The 13,157-nt window shown below is 39.7% G+C and overlaps 1 protein-coding gene across 3 annotated transcripts in view; it reads left to right on the top strand.

Moving 5' to 3' along the window:
• Window positions 1–2,855: 2,855 nt before the first annotated feature.
• LOC131225668 (acyl-CoA-binding domain-containing protein 4) overlaps window positions 2,856–13,157 on the top strand; it is a 37,578-nt gene continuing 27,276 nt past the window's right edge. For 2 of the 3 annotated variants that reach the window (XM_058221234.1, XM_058221233.1), the window contains exon 1: window positions 2,857–3,149. The gene's annotated coding sequence lies outside the window, so the exon portion shown is untranslated. Of the gene's footprint in view, window positions 3,150–13,157 lie in introns of all 3 variants that reach the window. The other variant, XM_058221235.1, reaches the window with a different exon arrangement.

Raw genomic sequence — 13,157 nt, forward strand, 5'->3', positions numbered from 1 at the left:
TGGTTGTACAATATATTTCACAGGATTGATAGAATGGCTTTGATTAAGCACTGCTTTAGAGTTGCCACTAGCCATAAAAAAAAGGCTCCAGAATCCACAACTAGCTAGAATCCATGGAATTTCCTCAAGATCGGGAAAACTGAAGAATTCTGGACTTCAATGACTCCTGTTTTATTTTGCGCCATGAATTCTGGGTAAGGGCCTCAGTTAAGGAAATAAAAGAGGTTAGGCATACTTTTACCACCCGTGTGAAACAAATTCTTTACTTTACTAGGCTATACACTTTCAAAAGGAATTTAAAGAACTTCCAGTAAAATATAAGCTTTAGATGATCAACTGAAACCGAAACGGTAACAGTAGAGAGGGTTTTTTTATAGAAGTACGGAAAAGAAAAAGAACATAGGATTATTTGTTACTCTTTTAAATCATGTATTCTGATACCTAAGATTCTCAACCGAAGCAAATGTAGAGCATACTTTACATGATGTCAAAGCAGAGCCTACTGCCTCAAGTATTCAAAGTAATATAGTTAGAATATACAGACTAAAAATGATAGATCAAGAATACAACGTGAGCTTTGAAGTTGAAATAGAATATATAGAAGAGATCGAGAGAACAAGAGTCAGAGTCTTTGTCTCTATCTCTGTCTAAGAATCACTTTTTCATAGACTTTGTCTGGGTCTGATTTTTCTGGGTCTAATTCCTCTATGAGCTCTTCCTCCTTCGTTTGTGAGTGTGGGGTGCCTTTTATTGACAATTGGAGAGGGATACGTAAGGCTGAATAGATAAGATTAAGTATGCTCGGTTCTCCTAAGCCTTGGGCTTTGACATTAATGACATGATCAGACAAACCAAACCACTACTGAAGAGATAAAAGCAACCGAGCCTAAGACTGCTGAAGAGATAAGAACAACCGAGCCTGGAGTGCGTTGATTCGCTGAAGCGCTGGAGTGCGCTGATTGGACAAGCGAATGGATAAATACCCGCAAAAAAAAAAAAAAAAAAAAAAAACCCACCCGCTTTTGCACAAAGATGGTGTTAACATTGCCTCTTTTCTGCAAAGCCAACACTCAACGCAAAAGTCGACACTTTGGCAGCCAGCACTCAGCTGGTTCAATCTAGACCATTGGTTGCCTTCATTTGGAGATTTTAGCCGTGTGTACCCGCTCGAATCCAAGGCCACCAAAGGTACAAAGTCACATGGTTGTGTTTTGATTAGTGGGGTGTCTACCTACCCAAAAAATAAAGCAGATCTAAATCTTAGGTAGGCCACACCACATGAAACAATGATGACTGAATATCCACCATTAAAAACTCATACGGGCCACTTGAATGTTTATTTGCCATGGAACCTGTTGATAAGGTCACAAGGACCTAGATGGACAAAGGGACCACAAGTATCAGCTTGATCCAAAACTTCCGTGGCCCACAAGAATTTTTTAGTGGTCTATCAACATTGTTTCTTACTGTGTGGTCCACCTGAGATTTGGATTGCTTCCTTTTTGGGATCATGCACTAAAATGAGTTGTCAAAATGGATGGACATCATGGATGTAAGGCACATACATCACGGTGGGCCCCAGTCAGGAACCACCCAATCTGTGCCCTTAATTTTGATGAATGTCGATTGCCTGTGCCACCGCCACAGGAAGTTCTTATAGTCAGAAGATGTGTGGGGTCCACAAAGATATATATGGCAAAGCCACCCCTGTAGGTCACATCACATAAAACATTGGCGATTGAATGCTCACCATTGGAAGTTTTATTGGGCCAAAGAAGTTTTGTATCTGGATACATTTGTGCCTACAGTTTATCTGAGTGGCAATAACACCATGAACAATTTGGTTAGCTTTTAAATATTATGATTGGCTCCAGGAAGGGTGGACATTTCCATTCGCACTGTTTCATGTAAGTGTCGCTAGCATGAAGTATTCATTTACTTCTTTTTTAGAATCCCGTGTCATCGAGGTATTGAAAATCTGATGGATGGAGTGAATTTGTCACTTGAATCTTTGTAGCCCCACATAGGTTCCGTCTATAGGAATTTTTTGTGCCAAATTTTGACCTAAATGAGGGGTGAACTCAACTCTTGGTGCGTGGATTGGGTACTACCCCGACCATGATCCTGACTTAACTAGAGCCGGACAATCCTGTCAGGGCTCTGTAGGGCCTACTTTGATATGTGCTTTATCCACACCATTCTTCTAGTTTGACAGATCAATTTAGGCCTGAGCTAAAGAGGAGGTAGATCTAAGGCTCAAGTGGACTAAATAGGAACTATACCACATGAATCGGTGGGGATTGGACTCTTCCAATCCAAAACTTTTTGGATCAAGCTGATATTTATGTTTTCCTTTCATCCATGCCTAAGTGAGTTTATAAAAAGGTTGGATGACAAACAAACATCAAATGTTACCCTACGAAGGTTTCAATCATGAGTATTATTTTAGAGTATCAGCCCAAAAAGGGAGGCAGATTGAATGCCCAAGCAGACCCCACCATATGCAGCAGTGGGTATTGCCCTTGAAACTCTCAAGAGCACATAAGCTTTGGATGAAGCTGATATTTATATTTTCCTTATATATAACCTTGTTAACACGTTGGAGGGCAAATAAATATCACATTGGTCATTTGAAAGTTTTCACAAGTAAGAAATCAATCTTTACTGCTTTTTGTGGTGTCGCCTACTTCAGTATTCAATTTGCTTCCTTTCCGGGCTCATGCCGTAAATTAATCTGTCAAAATGGATGAACGACGTGGATAAAACATATACTTCACAGTGGACCCCACAGGCAATACTCAATCCGCGACCGATAAGTACCAAAAGGGGGCATTATGAATATCTAGTCCGTCGAATTATCAAACTGGAACTAATTTGCAAAACCCCAATTTAAACCCGGTTGCTACATGTCAATTCCAGGGACGATTGGAGCGAGAAAAAACAGCCAAGAAGAAGAGAAGACCCCGCTTTTTTCCCTCGTCATTTTCTCCTTTTTGTTCTGTTCAGGACAGCAGTCTGAGATCCAGCTCCAGCCAGAGACATCCATCCATCACTGGGGGCCTTTGTCCGAAAATAATTGGCCATCCGATCTTGCTGCATTGCTTCTTTCTCCAAGCTGAGTGATCCAACGGTCCAGATCTGTTTCTCAGGTTAGAATTTTCGATTGATGTTGAAACTATAGATTACAGAAGCTCCTTCTCTTCTTCTGTGGATTCCAATGAGACTTCGTATATCTCTGCTCGTTCTTTGCGATTCCTTAGCTGTTGTTATTTGAGTAAGTTACGGTGCAGATTTGCATTTTTTTTTCTCCCAATTGCATTGCAATCAATCCCTCCTTCAAATGATTTTCAAGAAACAGTAGTTCAAAGAACCAGTGAAATGTGTTAGATTTGCAGATCTGAATTGGCCAATCTGCAATCAATTAGATTGACTGTTTGAACTGGACAATCTGAATTCGGGTAGGCTATGGTGATCTGTATTGAGTTTACCAGAAATGAAGATGATGCAATTGCTGCACATCCCACACGGGCATGCTCCACACATGTCCACAAGAAAAGGCCTACTTCCCCTTTTTACCTTGTTCGTAATTTCCTTGCTTTCATATTCTGATATTTAGAAAATAATTTTTTGTTAGGAAATAAGGTTGATCAGATTTTCTTGTTTAAGCGTTTTCTTATTTTGGAGATCTTGGCTAGCAAAGGATCCTATTTTTATATTCCTTAGATTATGTTAGAGATTGTCTCAAAGAGGAAATCTTGTAAGCACTCGTTATAACTAGGTAGAGACCTATGGAATAAGACACGGTTGAATGATATTTTCTTTGAGCAAGTTCTCTCATTTTTCTATGGTAGTGTTTTGGAGAGAGGGAAGTGATAATCTCTCATAAAAGAATAAAGGATTTTGAGCTTGCTCACAATCATTGCATCTTTTCTCTTTTGCGATTCAAACTTTTAGTCCGGTACATTGAAGCTTATTGCAATTAGTTTCTTCCTTGATCTAGTTGCATTATTTTGGTATCATAGCAAGTTCTGCTCTTGGGATTTTCTCTTTCACTTTTCTCTTCTCTTCCCCATCTTCTTTTTACAAATTCTATCCCAATATTCATTCCAAACCTACCCTTAATTCTCTAAACCAGCCTATTAATTCGGCCCTTCCACTAGAGACCATATACAATCTTCATCTCACCTAAGCCATCATCCTATCTCTATCCTAATAGTACTAAACCCGCCTGTTGTTCAACTTATAAACAACCCATTATCTACCGTACACCCAACCTTTCTTGAAACCTTTGCCACACCACATTATTATTATTTTTTTAAAAAAAAAAAAGAAAAAAAGAAAAAGAAAAAACCAAAACCATTCCCTTCTCTTTCGTTCACCAAGAAGAAGAAGAAGAAGAAGAAGGAAATAAAAGAAAAGAACCCACCCAAACCCATTCTCGCATATTTTGTGTAAACTTGCTGTCATGTGAGCACCAAAAGAGGGATGATTTATAATTGTGGGATGGCTACGGAATCATAGGATGAGACTGTATCGACCTTGCAATAAGCTGTTAATTTGATCATGAAACGGTTGGACGATATAAAGGCTCATTATACAGCCATAATAGATACTTTGGAAGGACAGTTTGTTGTTCTTGAAGAAGAAAGAAAGGGAATCAATGGAAAGTGTCAAACATTTATGGATGGCCTTGAGGAAGACTTGGAATCCGAGAATGTTGACTTAAGGCATCTTAGCGAAAATGGTGAATTCCACGAGGAAGGGTATTAACCTAGCTATGGGATCCAATAACAACCAGGAGCAAGAGGAACGAACAATCTCTGACTGCATTATCGAAATTATCTCGAAGGAGGCAGAATGTTTGCATTGTGGATCCTACTAAGCATGTCAAGATTGAGATTTTGAATTATGATGGTAATCTAGATCCTAAGGTGTTCAATGACTAGCAAAAGTTAATGGAGCAGTTTTTTCGCTGATGCAAAATGGAAGATGCCGTTAAACTATATTTTGTTGTCTTGAAACTTTAGGGTGTGGCTCAAGACTAGTGGTACGCTATCGAATAAGACTTACAACGATGTGGCTTTTCTATCATAAGCAATTGAGAGAAAATGAAGGTGAGATTGAAGTAGAGATTTCTTTCCTTGGATTATTCGGCTTCTTTTGAGGAGCTTCTCACTCTATGACAAGACAATCTTACTGTGGAGGAATATGCACAATGTTATCATGACTTGGTTCCTTGCTACCGCCTAACGGAGATCGAAAGACTTGTGTTATTGTAATGGACTATGTTTCAATATTCAAAAGAGTACTAGCGACCATTTGGCTCAATTGTGTAAACGAAAAGTATTAGATGGCCCAAAAAATATAGGAGCAAAAGTTGGTGACAAGACACAATAGCTCTCGAGTTGGGGGCTATACATCCACCCGTCCTACTACTAGGGGGTGTTTGTTTTCTTATTTATGGCTGGAAATAGAAGTAAATAAATAATCATTATTTCCCATATGAAATACACAATAGCCGCCCATACACAGTGACCTTTGATTTGACTTGACACTAGTGTTCGAATTATCGGTATTGCTACAAGTTTTGCTTGGCCAGGGATATGGAAACAATATCGATATCACCGATAATATCGTTGATAACCGGAAATGCAAAGAAACATGGGAAAAACGGTGAAATTTTCAGTGAAACTTCAGGAGATGTTAAAATTACATATTTGCATATTTAGAAATAAATAAATAAAATTGCAAAAAGAATGCATACATAACATGTTTCCATTTAATGGGGCCTTAAAAGCATGTGTTATTGTAAGAAATTAGTCAACCATCCCATCTGGCTTATTTAACCATCCAACCTTCCATCTAAACATCCATTGATATTGCAAAATATCAACAACACATGATATTTCACCAAGTGATCTTCAACAATTGGAAAGGAAACGAAAGATTGTGGTCTCAATATCGCACATGTTGCAATATCGATAATATCGAGATATTATCAATATTATCAATGACAAATTGAACACTGCATACAACCATGTGCCTATGGAAGAAAAATTGAAATAATTTTTTTCTAATAAACAAAATTTTGATGATATCAATACGTTGGCGATATTATTGAAATATCGTCGATACACTTATGATACAAGCATTACCTAGAATTTACATAGTCGAAAATATTAGTGACACATTGGCGATATTGATGCATCAACAATACATGCGACACCTAGAATTTACATAGTTGAAAATATTGGCAATTACATTAGCGATATTGATACATTGGCGATACTTAGCGATACATTGCTAATAGCCTAATACCTAGAATTTCTGATACTACCAGCATTATCGGTATCGCTACTAGTGTTATCGGTATCGTTGATCTGGAGATAAAGATAATATCGGAGATATTTCAATAATATCGGAGATATTTCGAACACTGCTTGACATTAATACCAAGGAAAAAGTTCCAAAATTTTGCGGGGCACACCATGATATATGTGTATGATCCAGGCCGTCCATTCATTTTAACAACTCATTTTAGGGTATGTACCGAAAATCGAGGCAAATCCAAAGTGCAAGTGGATCACAACACAAGAAATAGGGGGATTAAACACCCACCATTGAAAACTTCTTGTGGGCTATAGGAGTTTTGCATCAAGCTGATATTTGTGTTTTTCCTTCATATGTGTGTGATCATATGAACAGATTGGATCACAGATACACATCAGTGTGGGACCCACAGATGGCTTCACATTTTAATGATGGACGTCAATATCCCCTTGTTTGCTGCGGTGTGGTCCACTTGAGCTTATAATCTGCCTAATTTTTTGGCACAAGCCCTAAAATGATCTGATAAAATAGATAGACGGCATGGATCGATCACATACATCATGGTGGGACCCACAAATTTCACTCCTTTCCACCCATTTTTTTCAAAAAGTAAATTTCGAAAATTGAGGCGTAATTACCCTCTCTGTTTCCCCTCTTCCAAACAATGGGAATAGATTATAATTACCTATTTACCACCATTTACAGTGGTAAATAGGAAAACAAACACGCCATTAATGGGTCCATAACGCTTTTGCAAACGGTCGTGCTTCACGGTCACTCTTCTCAGGATTACAAAATTAGCAAGAACTCTGCCTCTAACCTCTTTCATGAAGCGATGATGCAAAGGGAAGTCTGTTGTGGTCCTTGCGGCAACTTAGGGGAGGTCAACCAACATTTACTTTTAAGTATGATGGTTGTGGACATTACGTGACGATGTCCCTCTCACAATCTCTAGTTTTGCGAAGGAGAAGAAAGGTGAATGGTACAAAGAGAATGTCTTTGTAGACAAAGTGGAAGTAAACATGAAAGCAATTTAGAAGATGACGATCAGGAATTTAGGACATAGACAATCTTAAAGAAAATAAGTCATTGTGGTTGGTTAGGAGGATTTTGATTGCACCAAAATAGGAGGCCCAAGAAGACTCGCTGAGAACCAATATCTTCTAAACTTGAGTTTCGTTTGATGGGAAGGCTATCAATGTCATTATTGGTGGAGGTAGCAATTGAATATGGCCTCGCAAAATATGGTGGACAAGTTGAAGCCGAAACCTTACAAGTATCCTAAGCCATACAAGATGGTGTGGGTGAATGACAGATTTTTCCCCATGACCAAGCAGTCTTAGTGAAATTCTCCTTGGTTCTTTACAAACAATCATTTTGGTGTGACATCATTTTAATGAAAGTTTCACACATATTATTAGGGCGCTCATGGATATACGACAGGGATGTGATTCATAGGGGTCGCAAGAACACATACAATTCTAGGTACAAAGGAAAGCCCATCACTCTCAACAAAGGTGTTCCGTATCCGTTACGATGTGCCCGTAAAGGCCGATACGTATAGGTAACAGGCATGACTGTTACCTGATAAGGGAGTGAAACGGGGCAGTTGGTTTTTTGGGACCGTATCGGCCATTACAATGGTTGTAAAGGCCGTTGCGGGGCATAACGAACGTTACCCCCATAACGGTCGAAAAATGACCATTTTTAAAAAAAAAAATATTTAAATCTATTTTTTTCTCCATTTTTTGACTTTTCTCATTTCAAAAATTCTTCTAGATGATTTTGCAATAGATTTCGACCATTTTTACTTTAGTTTTTAAGATTAAAACCTAGATTGAAATGATTTGAGTGAATAAAAGCTCTAATGGCCATTTTTTCAAAAAATTGAAAAAGTAGTATTTATGCCTTTTTTCCGATTTCTAGTTCTAGTGTTTGATTGTGATGTGTAAATATTAGAGACATAATCATGTTCACAAATTCACTTGATAACCCAATACAACACTCTCACCAAAGAGTTTACTGTTACACTACCATAAACATATTCAAAACAAAAAATGAATACATATTTAGAATATTTACATTATTCTGGATTTTCTAGTTATAGTTTTTTAGAATTTTTTGGGCGAAAGAAAGTTCCCAACTATTCTGGGGGTTGTAGTGGTCGTTACACCCCCATTTCGGTCGTTATGGCCGATACTTGTATCAGTTAATGGTGGTGACTGTTATGGCCACCGTAATCGATATTGAATACCTTGTTCTCAACCCCATGAGAGATGGCTAACCCGAAGAGACTAAGCTTGCTTCCACAGTGTAGAGGATGGTGTGGTTTATGGAGGAAAGTTAAGAACAAGGATGTAACGCCCCGAGTTTTCAGGACTCGAGTGTTAACTTATAAAGAGCCAAAGTCCACACACACAGAGACACACACACACACACACACACACACACACACATATATATATATATTTCTTTTATCAGAGTAAGCAGATGAACGTAGTATGGACAAATCAAACGAAAATGAAAGTTGCATTATCGTTTAAATATACAAGGAGCTGCCCATAATGACTTTATACAAACAAATGTCTCAAACTTATAATTACAAGTGAAATGATGTTACATGTAACCAAAGCAAAATATAACAAATCTGGAACTGTAAAACCATGTAGCAACTCTTGACAATACAATCATGCATCTTCAATAGTGGTACTCTGCTCCTCATCAGTCTGAACCTGAAAATCAATTAAGCCACCTGTGCTACCTGTACGGTTGTATATTTGATGGATGAGTGGCCAACTCAGTGTGAATTCCCCCCAAGATTACACACCACCACATTAGGTAAGCATAGTTATAAAGCAAAGCATACAAAACAATACATGATGCAAGTCTTATTAGATGTGTGGATGTGTGAATGCAATCATCGCCCCAGACTCATTCGCACGGACAGTGGGTTCGTCACTCATGCAATCATTGACCTGGGAAAAGCATCCAGTCGGACAAATACGTACATCAGTACGATAGCAATAGATGCTGGTCTGTGCCCCTGGAAAAAACATCTAGTCGGACAAATATGTACATTAGGTAGGATAACAATAGATGTTGGTCTGTGCTATGTATGCATGATTAGTTAACCCATTATTAGTTCAATTACAACCAACCAATTTAAATAAGCTCGAAGGTCACTACGGGGGCTTGTTACCAGCGTAGGCCGACAGCTCGGGTATAGGTCCCATACCACCATCCCCGACTCATGAGATTACCATCTTAGGATGTTTAATGGAAACCCGTCAACTAGCGGCCAATCATATTACAGTATATGGGGCTTACCACCACAGGGTTGTATAGGATAAAATGTCGAACCCATCTAGGGCAAGTACCAAAACAAAACCACGTAGGGCGAAGATCAAAACTAAGCCACATAGGGCGATTAGTAAACTAAGCCACGTAGGGCCAATATCGAAATCATGCGATAGAAAACCATCCTTAAAACCATTGGACACAACAACCCTGGATGGTAGGCCCACATCATTTATCAACTTAAACCACCACTCAATAATCACTAAGCCGAAGGTCCATTACAATCACAACCAGTCGGGTTACATCCTATGATGCTTTGGACATTTATTGAATCGCTCGATTCAATCTTCACTTGAACTCGAATCAAGATGGGTTTGGGAGGTGATTTGGATAACTCAAACACCTTACATTAGATCCTAGCAGTTCATATTAGATAGCTTGAAGGTCAAATAAGACTAGAATAAACACCCTAATATTAACTCATAAGCCCAGTAGTCACATAAATGGGTTGAATCAAAGGAACTTAGATTTAAACCAATGGGAAGTTTAGAAATTTACCCAACAAGTTTGATCCGGCAAGTAGGCTAGGAAATCTGATATACAAACACCAACAATCGTTGGTCAACTAATGATCCATGACTTGTTGGAAGATGCCCTGGGAAAAATGACCAACCTTAGTTGTACTTTAGCTGAGTCGACTCGGTTGAATCAGTTAACCCATCAAACCGAACAACCTAGGCGAACCCATTTTTGAACCCATGATCGGACCAAAACTCGATCTCACGCCATGTTAAATCCCTCTTTATTCAAGCTGACAATGAACTGGACTCACACCGGTCCAGGTAAAACCCTAGATCTCCCAACGGGTCATGGATCCAGCTGCCACTCGGAAGGCAGCGAGTCAGGCCCGCCGAATCGGTCTCTCTCTCATTCCTCCCTCTCTATCGCCCACCTTTCTGTTGAAAACCCATCAGCACCATGTGGATGCGATTCAGCTCGCCTAGCACAGCGAATCAGTCCCAACTCCACGGCCAGCAGGCCCACCCAGCTAAGGCGGAACACGGTCAGAACCTGACTCAGTTTGCCCAGCGACTCGTCCCACAACTCTCTCTTTTCTTCTCTTCCTCCTCTTCCCTAACACTGTGACCCGGTAATAGGACGACTAGCAACTCACTGGTGTTTTGAACAGTTCAACGAGCTGGTGCACCCCAACTCAGCTCAGTTCAAGCTGCTGCCGCACCGGGCAGACGCTCCACTTCTCTATCTCCCTTCTTCTCTTTCATTTCTCTACTCTCTTTCTTCTTCTCCTGCTATCTCTCCCTTCCGCCATGTCTGACAAGCTCAAGACCCAGATTAACTGAGTCCAAGCAAGTCGGCGGTTTGAAGAAGACGGCATGACCGTCAATGGTGGAATTTGGCCCGTACGTTTTTCCTTCAATTTGGCCGTTATAGACGTCTAGGATAGATGCAAGGGTGCTTGTGGAAAGAAGATTTTGGAGGTTAAAGGAGTTTTGGGTGGTGGGTATGAGGGAAGAAGGAAACGACTAGGAGAGGGCTGTTTTTCAATTTCTGGCTTTCTACCCAAAGCCCTAGCCTCTAAAAACGGAATGGACGGCTAAGATAATCCTCCAAGGGATGGTTGAGATGGGAGGATGCAAGGGCACACGGATTGCTAAGTTGGTCGTGCAAACAGTTTCCATTTTCGGAAACTTGTGTTTGTAGGGCCGGTTTGCGTCGGTTCTCGTGCACGTGTAAGTGCACTCCATCAGGTGAAACCACCTAGGGCTTGTTCAGACGTGGACCCCCTTTCAGATGGACGGTTCAGATCTCCCAATTGGGTGATCACGGTGGACCATGGACGTTCTAAACAAACGTCCGTCTGTCCACTGTTGAAAGACAAAAACAGTGAGGAATTTCGGGTCAGCGCCAGCTGACCGAGTTCATCAGCTCGGTGCTCATCATGTGCACATGCTAGTGTACACACGAGTGGCTAGGTGGGGTCCACAAGAACTATTTGAGTGAAATCCACTCCGCCCATTCACTTCAGAGGTTCCAAATCAGGATCTCAAACCAAAAAATCAGGCTGATCCAAAATCCAAGTGGGCCCTACAGATGGATTTAGGTTTCATTTGCTGATCCCTGACAACCTGACGGTCGGAACATTTCGAAATTGAACGTCAACGGTTAAAAAGTCCTAGCGGATCATGTGTACGTTCAAGACCTTCATAGTAGTCTTAACATAAATTTTATTATTACTTGTTATAAACTACTACTATTATTATTATTATCATAGTTTATTTCCCTTTATTACTATTTTTATTATTATCATTATTTTTATTTTTATTATCATTACTATTATCTTCCTCCTAGTTGTTTACGTGGGTCCCATCTTAATCAGCACCCTCTGTTTACTCCCTCAGCCCCTATAGGGCTTTGGATCAGAAAGATTTGATCATTTTAAGTTGTAAGTGGTCATACTTAGTAATCTCATGGCCAACTAATAATTCCTACCAATCTAATGGTCGGATTGGCTTCAGACGTTATGAATGGTTCCACATGATTCCTAAGTAATTTAGTTCACAAGCTATGGTGTATGTTTTCCTCCAATCATCCGATTAAGCTATTCTTTGAGCAAATGTGCATCTTCATTGTTGTATACTCAACTACAATGTCTGCTTTATAAATCCACGGTTGGATTGATTTAAAACCCTTTATAGGAGTCCTAGCAGTCCTAAAATCTATATAAGTGGACTTTAAATGCTTGATGTAACCCCTAAATTATCTAATTAGTGTGTCAAATGGTTGATCACTCTATAGGATGTTAGGGATACTTTGAACAGTGGATCTCATGACTCAAGGTGCTAAATCCGAAATAGTTGGTTAGGTTTGTCCATAAATGGCATTGGATTTCTTCTAATGGTTGGATTCAGATTAGAACGAACGTAGGTGTTTGAATAAGATAGGTTTGCATTTATACTAAGTTAGGTTACACGGTAACACCCGAGTACTGGAAAGTACGGGGGGTTACAAAGGAATCATGTAATGCTCTGGTAAGATGCAAGACCGATCCAACTACTTGAGATTCAAGATATTTTGTCATAATTTTAAGATTTGGTTCGTGACGAACTGCCTAGTAAGCTTCCACCCATGTGTAACATTTTTGTATACAATTGATTTGGTACCTATAGAGCCATTACGAAAGCTCCTAGCATACCGAATTGAACGTGCAGAGCTTCGTTGTAAGGTAGAGGAATTGCTGGCTAAAGGTCCCATCTATAATAGCCTTAACCAGTGTGTTGTGCCAGCATTATTGACATGTGAGACCAAAGAAGGATGTCAGTTGGCGGATGTATGTTGATAGTCACGCCATTAACAAGATAATGATAAAGTACCAATTTTCAATTCCACGCCTAGATGATATGTTAGACATGATGGAAAATGCTTCAATCTTTTCGAAAATCAATTTGCGTAGCGGGTATCACTAGATAAGAATTTGTTGTGGGGATGAATGGAAGACCGCTTTTAGAACA

The sequence above is a fragment of the Magnolia sinica genome, chromosome 14, assembly GCF_029962835.1.
Source record: "Magnolia sinica isolate HGM2019 chromosome 14, MsV1, whole genome shotgun sequence".
NCBI classification, from domain to species: domain Eukaryota; kingdom Viridiplantae; phylum Streptophyta; class Magnoliopsida; order Magnoliales; family Magnoliaceae; genus Magnolia; species Magnolia sinica.